Source organism: Choloepus didactylus, chromosome 1 (genome assembly GCF_015220235.1).
Source record: "Choloepus didactylus isolate mChoDid1 chromosome 1, mChoDid1.pri, whole genome shotgun sequence".
Taxonomy (NCBI): domain Eukaryota; kingdom Metazoa; phylum Chordata; class Mammalia; order Pilosa; family Megalonychidae; genus Choloepus; species Choloepus didactylus.
In genome coordinates, this window is record NC_051307.1 from 114,027,871 (window position 1) to 114,042,973 (window position 15,103).

Sequence of the window (15,103 nt, forward strand, 5' to 3'; positions counted from 1 at the left end):
AGGAACCACAAGAATATTTGGGTTTAGATCCCCTTTTAGTCAAACAAGTTGTATTAGAGGGTGGGATCATGAAGTTCTGATAAACAGGACATTTTAATGTCAGCTAAAGTAAAGTTTGAAATTTAGCCAAGTGATTTTTAGTGCACTCTAACTCATAAATACCTGAATATCAAAAAACAAGCAGTTCATTTTCTTCTTCCCTTTTGTGTATTCTCATTTGAAACTAGATTTTCATATTGTCCTACAATAAAAGCAAATTGTAGAAATAGACTTGATTTTGCAGTGAGTCTATTTCAGCAACATCATTCTTGATATTTAGTGGGTGTTATGATATTTAGACAGAAACCCTCTGTTCTAGTTTGCTAATGCTGCTGGGATGCAAAACACCAGAAATGGATTGGCTTTTATAAAGGGGGTTTATTTGGTTACAAAGTTACAGTCTTAAGTCCATAAAGTGTCCAAGGTAAGGCATCAACAATCGGGTACCGAGAAGGCGGGGATGGAGGGTGGGGTGAGGCTTAGTGTCCATGAGAAGTAAGTCCTCATCTCCATCCATGGCAGAGACACAAAAAACAGAGTACTCTTTAACAAGCCCCTGGCAGGCAGTAGCTGTCCTGCTAGTGCCTGTGCAGACAGAACGGTGGACGGGGAAAGGACAGGGTGTCCCCACCATGGCCCACACACTGTCCCTGGCTGCAGTCAGGGACTGGTTCCGGATTCGCAGCCTCCTGGCCTGACAGTGCCTGGCAGAATTTCTGGCTCCTCACTTAGGGGGCCATAGCCCAGGCTGTCACCAGTGGAGAAACCAAAGGCAACTTCTTTACCATGTTTCTAGCTGGCTCTCTGGCCGTGACAATTGCCATCTACATGGGGGGCAATGTCTCAGGGGCCCACCTGAATCCAGCCTTCTCCCTGGCCATGTGTCTCCTGGGACGCCTCCCCTAGGCCAAGCTCTCCATTTACATCTTTGTGCAGCTGCTGTCTGCTTTCTGTGCCTCAGGAGCCACCTATGCCCTCTACTATGATGCCATACAGAACTATACAGGTGGGAACCTGACAGCGTCTGGGCCCAAGAAGACAGCTTCGATCTTTGCTACCTACCCTGCCCCCTAGCTGTCCCTGAATAATGGCTTCCTGGATCAGGTTCTGGGCACTGGGATGCTGATTGTGGGGATCTTGGCCATCCTGGACACACAGAACAAAGGAGTGCCTGCAGGTCTGGAGCCTGTGGCAGTGGGACTGCTGATCCTGGTCATCGGGCTATCCATGGATGCCAACTGTGGATTCCCAATCAACCCTGCCCAGGAACTGGGCCCCCAGCTTTTCACTTACGTAGCTGGCTGGGGCTTGGAAATCGTCAGTGCTGGTAATGGCTGGTGGTGGGTGCATGTGGTAGCCCCCCTGGTGGGTACCATGCTTGGCACAGCTGTATACCAGCTGATGGTAGCTCTGCACCACCCTGAGGACTTGGAGCCAGCTTAGGATCTGGGGTTGGGCCTACACAAAGCCTGGGACTTGAAAACAGCCTCAGCTCAGGTGTCGGAGTCTAAGCTTTGATTATGACAGCTCTCACCTCCTTCCTGGACACTGGAGAGGGCCAGTGACCCAGGCCTGGTGACAAGACAGACATTCTCCTTCTCTTTTTTAATATGGCAGGTACTGGGCAGGTGCCTGACTTTCTCCCTTAACCCATCTAGGCATCTGTTCCTCCTAAACTGGGAAGGATGCCTGGGCAGGGGAAAACTGGTGGAGGATGAGGTCCTTACCGCTCCTCTTCCAGCAGGTTTTCTGATGGAGGGACTCCAGTAACACAGTTCCTCAAAGTAATCACGAGAGGGTGCGCACCCTGGATACTGGATTGGGAGGGGGCAGGAATCTACAGGGTGGAGGGGGCTACCATCCAGCTTGGGGGCATAACTTCCTCCAAAGCTCTGTCCCAACTGCCAGACTCCCAGCCCTCCTAATCCCAGTGCTGCCTGCATTGACCTCACAGTGGTGATCCCCCAGTTCCCAAGATTCAAGCACCCTCGGATAGTAGTTGGGGGTGGAGAAAGTGTCTCTGCCAAGGGGATGAAGGAATGGGAGGAGGGAGAAAGGGTGGACAGTGGAACACAACCCTCAAGCACCTTGAGAAAAGGAGAGGAAAGTGGAGAAACTGAGGCACTAACCAATACCTAGACATTACGGCACTGTGTCATTCAAGTAGAGGGTGAAATACAATGAAATGAGCAAGGGTGAGGAAAGAAGGTGAAGGAACAGGACAGGACGGCTCCAAGGAGCATGAGTATAGAAAAATCGGGGGCTAAAGGGAAATAGGAACTGAGAAAAATGCTCATAGTTTACCTAATCCCTGGCTCTCATGCACCTTCCCGCAGGAGATGCTCTCTCTGCAGAGAAGGCAGTGTTCTCCTGTTTCCTTTCTTCCAAGTAAAAAAGAGATGTCAGAGCCAAAAAAAAAAAACAAAAAACAAAAAACAAAAAAAAAACAATTGGGTACCTTCACTGGAGAATGGCCAACAGCGTCCAGAAAACCTCTGTTAGCTGGGAAGGCACATGGCTGGCGTTTTGCTCCAAAATTTCAAAATAGTTTTCTCCCTGGATGCAGTTCCTCAAAAATGTCACTCTTAGTTGCTCTTGGGGCATTTGTCCTTTCTTAGCTTCTCTGGAGCAAGAGTCTGCTTTCAATGGCCGCATTCAAAATTCTTCTCATCTGCAGCTACTCTCTCAGCTTCTGTGCATTCTTCAAAGTGTCCCTCTTGGCTGTAACAAGCTTGCTCCTTCTGTCTGAGGTTATATAGAGTGCTCCAGAAAACTAATCAAGGCCCATACTGAATGGGCAGGGCCACACCTCCATGGAAATTATGCAATGAAAGATCTCACCCACAGTTGAGTGTTCACATATCCATGGAAACATCCAATCAAAAGTCTTCAACCCAATCAACACCAATACATTTCCTGCCCACACAAGGCTGCATCAAAGATAATGGCTTTCTGGGGTACATAATACATCCAAACCAGCATATTCCACCCCCTGGGCCCCAAAATGACATGATCTTTCCATATACAAAATACATTTATCCCATCACATTATCACAGAAACGTAAATCATTTCAGTAACAATAGTTAAGTACAAGATCCCATCAAAATCAATTACAAGTGTGGCTGGTCCTAAAGCATAATTCTACTTTAGCTGTGGATCTGTGAAACTCAGAACAAGTTATGTGCTTCCAATATACAAAGGAGGGACAGTCATAGGATAAACATTCCCATTCCCATAAGGAGAAACAGAAAGGAAAGCAGGGTTGAAGGGACCAAAACAGTTCCTAAAACCTGCAGGGCAAACTCCATTAGAGTCATTTACAGAATGACGTTTTATCCTTGGGGCTTGAGAGAGTGGCTTTTCCACACTTTCCAAAGGCTTACTCAGCAGCTTTTTCTCTCCAAATACTGTGGTGAGTTCTCCAACATATCCACACATTGGGGAGACCACCTTTTCAGCCCCACCCTCCTCAAACATCGGGGCAGCACCCGGATTCTCTTCCGTCTCTGGGGCACACGCTCAACCCCTTCAGAACAGTGGGGTGGTGGCCAGGCTCTCCCCAGTCCCCTGGGAATGTGCTCCACCCTCTTTGGGGCCTGGGGTGGCAGAACTTCCCTTGAGCATTGGGCGGAAAGCCCACCCTCAACCTCTGGGGCAAACTCACCCTTTCCATGCGTGTGGGTCACTCTGTTCTCCCAGCCTGAGACCTCTTGACTCCAGACCTCAACCTACATGGCTCTGTCTTTGAAGAAATCTTTTCTTCAATTTGTTCCCTGTCTGTCTCCTCCAGTCCAGACCCGCAGCGGCTCTGTCTAACAAAGATCTTGCAAAAATTCTGTTGGCTTCACACGAAGCACTCAGGGGTCAAAGCCGTCAGACAACAGGACGTTCCACAAATCCTTTCTGGATAATTCCATCTCCAGTCCTAGCTTGTACTGAAATGGCAGTTGAGTTCCATATTTGGTTAAATCCTCATGTTTGGCTGTAGCTTCTGGGGTTCCAACCCCTGCAAGCCCAGAATTTTCCAAACCATCAGTTTCTGGTTTCTTTGAACCCACGAGTTCAGTTCTAAGTTTATATCTCTCTGCTCGCATTTTACTGTAAGCTGCAAGGAGAAGCCATGCTATATCCACAACTTTTAGTTTTGAAATCTCATCAGCCAAGTATCCCAGCTTGTCACTTTCAAATTCTGTCTTCCATCTGACACCAGGATTCAATTTTGCCAAATTCTCTGCTACTTTAAAACAAGGATCGCCTTTCTTCCAGTTGGCAGTGACACATTCATCATTTCTGTTCAAGGCCTCATCAGAAGTATCTTTAGAGTCCGTATTTCCACAAACAGTCTCTTCAAAGCAGTTTAGGCCTTTTCTGTCAAGCTCCTCACAGTTCTTCCAGAATCTTTCCCTTATCCATTAAAAAGCCATTCCAATGTGTTTGGTGTTTGTAAACTCAGCAGCACCCTACTTCTCTGGTACCAAAATCTGTTCTAGTTTGCTAATGCTGCCGGAATGCAAAACACCAGAGATGGACTGGCTTTTATAAAAGGGGGTTTATTTGGTCAAATAGTTACAGTTTTAAGGCCATAAAGTGGCCAAGGTAATGCATCAACAATTGAGTACCTTCACTGGAGGATGGCCAATGGTGTCCAGAAAACCTGTTAGCTGGGAAGGCACACGGCTGACATCTGCTCCATAGCTCTGATTTAAAATGGCTTTCTACCAGGATGTTCCTCTCTAGGCTTCAGCTTCTCTCCAAAATGTCACTCTCAGTTGCTCTTGGGGTGTTTGTCCTCTCTTAGCTTCTCCGGAGCAAAAGTCTGCTTTCAAAGGCCGTCTCCAAAATGTCTCTGTAAACTGCAGCTCCTCTCTCAGCTCCTGAACATTCTTCAAAGTGTCCTTCTTGGCTATAGCAAGCTCCTTCCTTCTGTCTGAGCTTATATAGTGCTCCAGTAAACTAATGAAGGCCCATACTGAATGGGTGGGGCCACACCTCCGTGGTAATTATCCAATGAAAGATCTCGCCGACAGTTGAGTGATCACATCTCCATGGAAACATCCAATCAAAAGTCTGCAACCCAATCAACACCATTATGTTTCCTGCCCACACAAGACTGCATCAAAGATAATGTCATTTTTGGGGGCATAGTACATCCAAACCAGCACACCCTCTGTTCTCATTTAAATGAATATGTAATTTTAAAAACTTCTTTACTCAGACATTTTTTATTCTTTTAAAGATAATACATTTTTTTTTTTTTGTAAAACAGTACAGATATGCTTAAAGGAAAAAAAATGGAAGGCTTCCTAAAAGATAAAAGATAGTCAAGTCTGTCAATCTTTTCCCTTTTTAATTTTTAGACTTGATGTCATACTAAGAAAATCCATCCCCACTTGTGATAATAAAATACTGTTCTATATTTTTAAAAATAACTTAAGGTTTAATTTTAATTTTTACAGTTTTAATATATTTTTAATCCATCTGGAATTTGTTTCATATATTGTGTGAGTTAGGGATTTGGGCATTTTGTTTATTTTTTTAAATACTAGCCAGTTGTTTTAGTTATGTACTGTCTCAGAAAAAGCTCCCTCAAAAGTTAGTGGCTTAAAACAACAATTATTATTTCTCGTGATTCCACAAGGCATGAATACCATGAGGCAGAGTCCATTGGGGGCCACCAATTAACAGATGCTAATTATTCTGATAACACTTATTAAATAATCTATTCTTTCCTCACTGATTTTATTTATCACAATAGATTCCTATTTATACCTGAATCTGTTTTTGGACTCTGTTCTATCTCTCTGTCTTTGCTAGCACAGCAGCATTTACTTTATGGTAGCTTTGTTATTCATTTATTGTTATTAGCATTTATTATTCATTTATATTCTCACTATTCTCTTCAAAAAAACCATAAAAAGGAATGAAGTCCTGATACATGCGATAACGTGGATGAACTTTGAAGACATCATGTTGAGTGAAATAAGCCAGACACAAAAGGACAAATATTGTATGATCCCATGGATTAGAAATCATTAAAATGAACAAATGCATAGAGTCAGAATCTGGAATACACGTTACAAGGGATGGGGTGGAGATAGGGAATGGGAAATTAAGCTTAAAATATATAGGGTCCCTATTCAGAATGATGGAAATGTTTTGGTAATGGATGGTGGTAATGGTGAATGTAATTATCAGCACTGAAATATATATCTGAATGTGGTTAAAGGGGGAAATGTTTAATTGTGTATATGGTAACAGAAAAATTTTTTTTTAAAAAATCATGGAAAATGTGCCATGATCAGTTGTAACAAATATTCCACACTAATGCAAGATGTTAATAATAGGGTGGTATATGGGAATCCTGTATTTGATGCATGATGGTTCTGTAAACCCACAACTTCTCCAATAGAGAAGAAAAATATATTGGCTTTTGTTTTCTTTGAGAAATTTTAAACTTAGAAAAGTACAAAGAATAATAAAACAAACACCCATTTTCCTACTTCCCAGAATTAACAATTATTTCACAGTGTGCTACGTTTGAGTGAAATCTGTTGTTTTACATTAAAGAAATAAAACAGGGCATGTAAAGCTGAAGTATCATTTGACTACATACCCAAGAAGTCCCATTCCCATTCCTTCTTCTCCAGAAACAATTCCTATCATTAACTTGGTATTTTTCCTTCAAACTCTTACTTACCTTTTTCATACTTTTCCTACTGTGATGGTTTGGTTCATGTGTCAACTTGGCTAGGTGATAGCACCCAGGTGTCTGGTCAAGCAATCACTGGCCTAACCATTACTACAAGGACAGTTGTGACTGGATAATAAACCAGACTGCTGGTTTATTAAATCATCAGTCAATTGGCTGCAGCTGTGACTGATTACATCAACGAAGGGTATGTCTTCCACAATGAGAGAAGGCAATCAGCTGGATTTAATCTAATCACTTGAAGACTTTTAAGCGAGACCAATAGAGGACCTTCACTTCTTTGGCTAACCAGTGAAGCATTTCCTGAGGAGTTCATCAAAGTTGCCAGTGTGTTTCCTGAGGAGTTCATCAAATACATTCATTGAAATTGCCAGTTCTCTGCCTGAGGAATTCATCGAACATCTTCATTGGAGTTGCCAGTTTGCTTCCTGACCTATGGAATTTGGACTTGTGCATACTCACAGTTACATGAGATGCTTTTATAAAATCTTATATTTGTAGATATCTCTTGTTGATTCTGTTTCCCTAGAGAACCCTAACTCATACACCTACCTATATTTAGGAAAAATAGATAGTATTTTATTTAAAATTATTTAAAAATATAGTATCTTATGGTACATACACTTCTACAGGTTTTTTCACACATCATTGTCTTTTTTAAATCTATCCCTGTTGCTATAACTTGATCTAATTTCTTTTTTTTTTTTTAATTACATGGCACACTCTTCCCCGACCCTGACTCTCTATAATTTCTTGACTTGTTCTCTCACTTTCAAGTCTTTGCTCAAATGTCAGTAAGGAATTCCCTGATCACCATTTAAAAATGGCACACATACTCTCCCCTTGCATCCTCTTATCCCTTCCCAACTTTTAATTCCTCCATAGTTCTTATTGATTTCTAACATACTATGTATGTATTTATTTATTATATGTGCCTTCCCATAGTAACATAAGCTACATAAAGGCAGGAATTTTTGTCTTTTATAAACTGGTCTGTCTTGTTTTTAAAATAGTACTTAGCACATAGCAGCCATTCAATAAATATTTGTTTAATGAACAAATGAATGAGTTTTAGCTGTATGCCAGTCAATAGGCAATAAGGTTATTTTCAGATTTTCCATATTACAATTAATACTGCACTAACATCCTTATATGTCTCATACATGAATGTGATTAGTAGTGTGTGCACATTTTCAATTTCACTAGGCTTCCAAATTCTCTCCAAAGTTCCTATACCAATTTACTGCACCACAGCTGTGAATTTCCTCTTATATTTCCCAAATATTGATAATGTCATAACTTTTCTCTTTTGCCAATCTGTCAAGTAAAAATGGGCATTCCATTATCAACTTATTTTCCTTTAATCTTAATACTAATGAGCTTCCTCTTCTGTTCCTGACACACATTTCTAACTTTTAACACAGTTACATATGCACATAGTTAAAAGGAAAACAGTGCCTGTTAGTTTGCTAAAGCTGCTGTTATGCAAAATACCAGAAATGGATTGGCTTTTATAGAGGAGATTTATTAGGTTACAAATTTACAGTTCTAAGTCCATAAAAGTGTCCAAACTAAGGCATCAACAAGAGGATATCTTCAGTGAAGAAAGGCCAATTGTGTCTGGAATGTCTCTGTCAGCTGGGAAGGCATGTGGCTGATGTCTGCTGGTCCTGGGTTCTGGTTTCATAATGACTTTCTCCAAAATGTCTCTGGGCTTCTCTCTCTCTCTTAGTTTCTCTCTCTCAGCTCCTGTGCATCCTTGCTTGTTCTCTCAAGGCATTCCTCTCTAAGCATCTGGGAGTCCTCTCAGCTTCTCTGGGGCAAACTCTGGGCTTCATCTCTTAGCTTAGCATCTCCAAACATCTTTCTGTCTGTATCTTCAAGTGTCTGGGTCTGGGTTGGCTCCTGAGCTCTCTTAAGGACTCCAGTGATCTAATTAAGACCCATCTTCAATGAGTGGGGCCACACCTTCATGGAAATAATCTAATAAAAAGGTCTCACCCACAGTTGGGTGGGTCACATCTCCATGGAAACAACTTTATCAAAAAATCCCATCCATAGTAAGTCTGTACCCACAAGATTGCATTAAAGAACATGGCTTTTTCTGGGGTATATAATAGATTCAAACCAGCACAGTACCTAAAGGCTTATAACAAAAACAATAGTCTCTTACCCCACCTTCAATCCCATTCTTGAAACTGAACACATTAAACCAGTACTCTTCAGTATTGGTTTTATAGCACTATTATTTATTTATTTATTTATTTATTTATTTATTCATTCATTTATTTATTTATTTACTTTGCAATTTTTTGATTTAGCTCTTTCACATAGACATAGATACATATTTTTACTTCCCCTCATCCTGTACTCTCATTATAATTATATTATTATTTAAAGATAAGGATCAATATTCACATTGTGAATATATTAATAATGTTAACTGCAGAGCCAAGTAATACATACTTGTCTTTCTTGAACAGCTTTTATGTTTTCTTAAAGAAAATAATTGCCTTATTTATCACATATATAATTTTCTATGTGCCTATTTTTACATTTTTCCAATTGCTTATTCGATTCTGTTTTATGCCTAATACTAGTTCCCTTCCCCCAGTGCTCAGCATAGCAGATAACCTTGTTTAGAATCAGAAATGGCATCCTGGATCCTTTCATCCTCTTACTCCAGTCTGAGCTGACTGCTTTCTAGGCTTCCTGCTGTTTGTTGTTTGGGACTTCTCTTTTCTATTTTGCTGTTTTAGAATCTTTGTTTCCTGAATCCTGTGTTTTCTACTCTCTTAATTACTTCCTCATTTAAGAGAAGCATGCTTCTAGTAGCTTCCTGAGAAAGGGTGAATAGGAAGTAAATTCTCTAAGATCTTGGATATCTGAAAATGTTTTTATACTTTTCCAGCAGTTCTCACACTGAATGCAAATTGCAGTTACATGGGAAGCCTAAAAGACAAAAACAAAAACAAAAACAAAAACAAAAACAAAAAACCTTCCCAGGCCTGCCTCAGACTAATTAAATGAGAATTTTTGATTCTAGGATTTAAAGGCTTCCCAGGTGATTCTCTTGTGGTGTCAGGGTCGAGAGCCAGATATTCCTTTCTCACACTTGAAATGGTGGTTTGGCTGGTGTAGTAAGTACATAGAATTCTAAGATGGCCTCAAGGTTCCCTCTCCTTGGTGTACATGTTCCATAAATACCCTTCTTTCAGGCGTGGACAGAACTAATATGATGGGAAGAATTCCCTTGATTAAGTTACTAATCAGTTGACTTTGAGTTAATCCAAAGGGAGATTATCTTGGGTGGGCCTTACTTAATCAGGCAAGCTCTTTAAATGAAGGTAAAACATCAGGGAGGCCTTTTCCAGTTGGACTTGATGAAGGAAACTGCCATGTTTTAAGAGGAGGGAGTCACAGGGCAAGCAAGTCCAGGAATGGAAAGCAGCCACTTGGAACTGAGAGCAGTGCCCAGCTGACAGCCAACAAGAATTCAAGGACCTCAGTCTTAGAACCTCAAGGAACTGACTTCTGTCAACAACCTGAATGAGCTTAGAAAGGGTCCTCAAGCTCCAGATAAGATCACAGCCCCAGCTGACACCTTGATTGCAGTCTTTAGAGGCCCTGAACATGGAACCCAGCTACTCAGTGCCCAGGCATCTAACCTACAGAATCTCTGAGATAATAAATGTATAAGCTGCCAAGATTGTGGTTATTTGTTGTACAAAAATAGAGAACTAATATAGCTAGGTATAGAATTCTGGATGGAAAATTACTTTTCGTATGACTTTCAGAGGCATTGCTCCATTGACTTCTAGCTTCCTATGTTACTATCATGCAATTGGATGCCATGATCCCCATATATTTTGTTTGCATTTTGCTACATTTGCCTTATCATTCTTTCTCATTCATGTGTTTATATATAACTTTTTGAGCCATTTGAGAGTACATTTCAGACAATACATAGATTTACCTATAAATATTGAAATGTGTGTTTCCTAAAAACAAAAACATTCACTTATATAACAATAGTGCACTTATCAAAATCTGGAAATTAACACATTACATTGCTTTTATCTACAAACCTTATTAAAATCTCATGAATTATCCTTATGTCCTTTATGGCATTTTCTTTTACATGGTCCAGGATCCAATCCACTTCCATGCATTGCATTTAGTTTCCAAGTTTTTATGTCTCTTTAATCTGCAAAAGTTCCTCAGACTCTCTTTGTCTTTCATGATATTGACCATTTTGAAATGTACACACCAGTTATTTTGAACCATGTCCCTCAATTTAGAGTTGTCTGTTTCGTCATGCTTATATCCAGGTTATGCATTTTTGGCAGGAATACTACAAAATTGTTGATGCATTCTACTATGCTCAATACATCACATCAGGAGGCAAATGTTGTCAGTTTGCCCAATTATTAGTGATGTTAATTTTGTTCACTTGGTTAAGTTGGTGTCTACCAAATTTCTCCACTATAAAGTTATTCTTCCTTTGTTAATAAATAAATAATATATGGAGAAATACTTTGGCTATGTCATTATTCTGTTCCTAAATTACTTTCATCCACTAGTTTTTGGATTCTTTGTTGAGTCCTGCTTGGTTAAGTTTCACCATTTAGAAATCATCTGACTCAATTACTTCATCTATTTTTTTTTTTCCTCCAGAGCCCAGGTGAGTGTTTTTTTTTTTAATTGCATTTTTTATGGTGAACTTTAACACATATGCATAACAGTGATGACTCTCAAAGTATGATTCAACAAGTAGAGAGCAAATTTCAAAGAATGTCATGAGTCATAGTTCCACAATTTCGGCTATTTCCATCGTTATAAAATATAACATACATACAGAAAGGTGTTAACTTTCAATGTACAGTTCAACAAGCAGTTATATAGGTAATTTCAAAAATTGTTATGGGTTATAGTTCCACAGTTTCAGTTCTTTCCTTATTATGCAATATAGGGTATATATAGAAATGTGAAGACTTTCAAAGCACAATTCAATGAGTAACTATAGAGCAAATTTCAAAGGATGTTATAGATTAGTTTCACCATGTCATTTTCCCTCCTTCCAGCTATTCCAACACCCCAGCATCTAAATATATATGTATATTTATTTATAAAAAGTTTCAGTATTCATAGACCTTTTCAAACCTTATCTTGTTTGTTGCTACCCCTTCCTCGCATGTAATCCCTTTCCTTTTCTCTATCTTCAGGAGTTTCTAGGCAGTGAGCACCCTAACTTGTTCATATTGAAAAGGGGTGTCAACAGCATGGGGAAGGGGGCTGCATCTGATTATTGTTCTTAAAGAGGCTGTTGCCTCTGAGTTTTAGGACTTGTCTGGCACAGGAACACTCTGGTGTATTTAATTTTCTGAGAGATAAAACTTAGTGAGTGAATCTTTTATAGAATCTCAGGTAGGGACCTAGGTATTTGGGGACTGCTTTTGGTAAGGACATGGCATACTGTGGGCCATTTTGGATGACTAAATGGAGCTTGCGTAAGAGAAACCTCCAGGATAGCCTCTTGACTCTATTTGGGATCTCTCAGCCACTATGACTTCAGCTTTTTACCTTTCTTTTTTCCCCCTTTTGGTCAAGTTGACATTTTCAATCCCTTGCTGCCAGGGCCAGGCTCACTCCTGGGAGTCATGTCCCATGTCACCAGGGAGATTCATTCTCCTGGGGGCATGTCCCTCATGGCAGGGGAGGTTATTTGCTGGGTTAGGCTTAGAGAAAGGCCACATCTGAGCAACAAAAGAGGTTCCCTGGAGGTGCCTCTTAGGCATAATTATAGGAGGGCTCAGCCTCCCATTTACAACTCTACGTTTCACTAGAGCATGCTTCAAGTCAAGGGCTTGATTTGTTATGTAGTGGGTTCGTAATTTCACTTATTAAATATTCTATCCCAAGATAATTGGTTAATTTTTTACATTATTTTCACTTAGTTGTACAATCATCATCACTCTCAACTTTAAACAATTATCATAACATAATACATCTCAGAGCTCTTATCAGCTGCTAATTATTCATCCCTAGTATTAGTGTAGCATTGGTAAGATATTCCTATTAAATATAGTCTTTAATATGTAATGGGTAGTGTTACAATATACCACTCTGTTCTTAACCCTCTGCACCAGTGTCATACCTTATTAGCATATCTTGCTAATACTTATTTAGCTTTGTGGTGCTACTCTGTGGGTTACATAACTTAAAACAACCATTTACAAAGATATTCACCTTCAATGCATCACTGATATTTATAATCCCATTAATGACCCATAGTCACACCTGACCATTCCCATACCATTAAATTCACTCTCATTATCATGTGTCTACATATTAGACTATCATTCCCCCTTCACTAGCTTCTATCTATCTCTAGGTCCCTTATATTCTACATTATAAGACACTTATTTTACATTTTTGTTGGAGTTCACATTAGTGGTAACATACAATATCTCTTCTTTTGTGTCTGACTTATTTCACTCAAGATTATGAACCTTATGTCTTCAAGGTTCATCCATGTTGTCATATGTTTCACAACCTCATTCCTTCTACTGCTGCATAGTATTTCATGATATGTCTATATGACATTTTGTTTATCCACTCACCTGTTGAAGGACATTTGGATTGTTTCCTTCTCTTGGCAATTGTGAACAATGCCACTATGAACATTGGTTTGCACATATCTGTTCATGTCACTGCTTTCAGATCTTCTGGGTATATACTGAGAAGTGAAATTGCTGGATCATAGGGTAACTCAATATCTAGTTTTCTGAGGAACCATAAAACTCTCTTCCAGAGTGGCTGTAGCATTATACAGTCCCACCAGCAATGAATAAGTGTTTCAATTTATCCACATCCTCTCCAGCATTTGCAGCTTCCTGTTCGTTTAATGGTGGCATTCTTATTGGTGTGAGATGATATCTCATTGTGGTCTTGATTTGCATCTCCCTAACAGCCAGTGAAGATGAACATTTTTTCATGTGTTTTTTAGCCATTTGTATTTCCTCTTTGGAGAAATGTCTTTTCATATCTTTTGCTCATTTTATAATTGGGCTGTTTGTACTATTGTCATTGAGTTGTAGATTTCTTTACATAAGCAAGATATCAGTCTCTTATCAGCTACATGGTTTCCAAAATTTTTCTCCCATTGCGTTGGCTGCCTCTTCACCTTTTTGAAAAATTCCTTTGAGGTACAGAAGCTTTTAATTTTGAGGAATTCCCCTTTATCTATTTTTTCTTTTGTTGCTTGTGCTTTGGGTGTAAGGTCTAAGAAGTGACCTCCTAATACTAGATCTTGAAGATGTTTCTCTATATTATCTTCCAGGAGTTTTATGGTACTGTCTCTTATATTGAGGTATTTGATCTACTTTGAATTAGTTTATGTATAGGGTGTGAGGTAGAGGTCCTCTTTCATTCTTTTGGATATGGATATCCAGTTCTCCCAGCACCATTTGTTGAAGAGACTGTTCTGCCCAGTTCATTGGATTTGGGGGTCTTGTCAAAGATCAGTCGACTGTAGATCTGGGGGTCTATCTCTAAATTCTCAATTTGATCCCATTGATCAATATATCTATCTTTGTGCCAATACCATGCTGTTTTGACTACTATGGCTTTATAGTAGACTTCAAAGTCAGGAAGTATAAATCCTCCAACTCTGTTTTCTTTTTTAGAATGTTTTAGCAATGTGAGGCCCCTTTCCCTTCCAAATAAATTTGACAACTAGCTTTTCCAAGTCTGTAAAGTAGGTTGTTGGAACTTTGATTGGAATTGCATTGAATCTGTAGATCAGTTTGGGTAAGATTGACATCTTAATGATGTTTAGCCTTCCTATCTATGAACACAAAACATCTTTCCATCTCTTTAGGTCCCCCTTTTTTTCTTTTAGTAAAGTTATACAATTTTCTGTGTAGATGTCTCTTACATCTTTGGTTAAGTTTGTTCATAGGTACTTGGTTTTTTTAGATGCTATTGAGAATGGAATCTTTTCCTTTAGTGTCTCTGCAGTTAGGTCATTTCTAGTGTATGGGAACATTACTGACTTACGTGCATTAATCTTGTATCTGGCCACTTTGCTGAATTTGTTTATTAACTCAAGTAGCTGTGTCATTGATTGCTCCAGAGTTTTCCAAATATAAGATCATATCATCTGCAAATAATGGCACTTTTACTTCTTCCTTTCCAGTTTGGATGCCTTAGATTTCTTTGTCTTGCCAGATTGCTCTGACTAGAAATTCTAGCACAATGTTGAACAATAGTGGTGACAGCAGGCATCCTTGTCTTGTTCCTGTTCTTAGAGGGAAGGCTTTCAGTCTCTCACCATTGAGTACTATGCTGGC

At 39.6% G+C, this 15,103-nt stretch overlaps 1 pseudogene; it reads left to right on the top strand.

Annotated features, from left to right (window-relative positions):
- The first annotated feature begins 671 nt into the window (after positions 1-671).
- LOC119524868 lies at positions 672-1,557 on the top strand (annotated as a pseudogene).
- Positions 1,558-15,103: the final 13,546 nt, after the last annotated feature.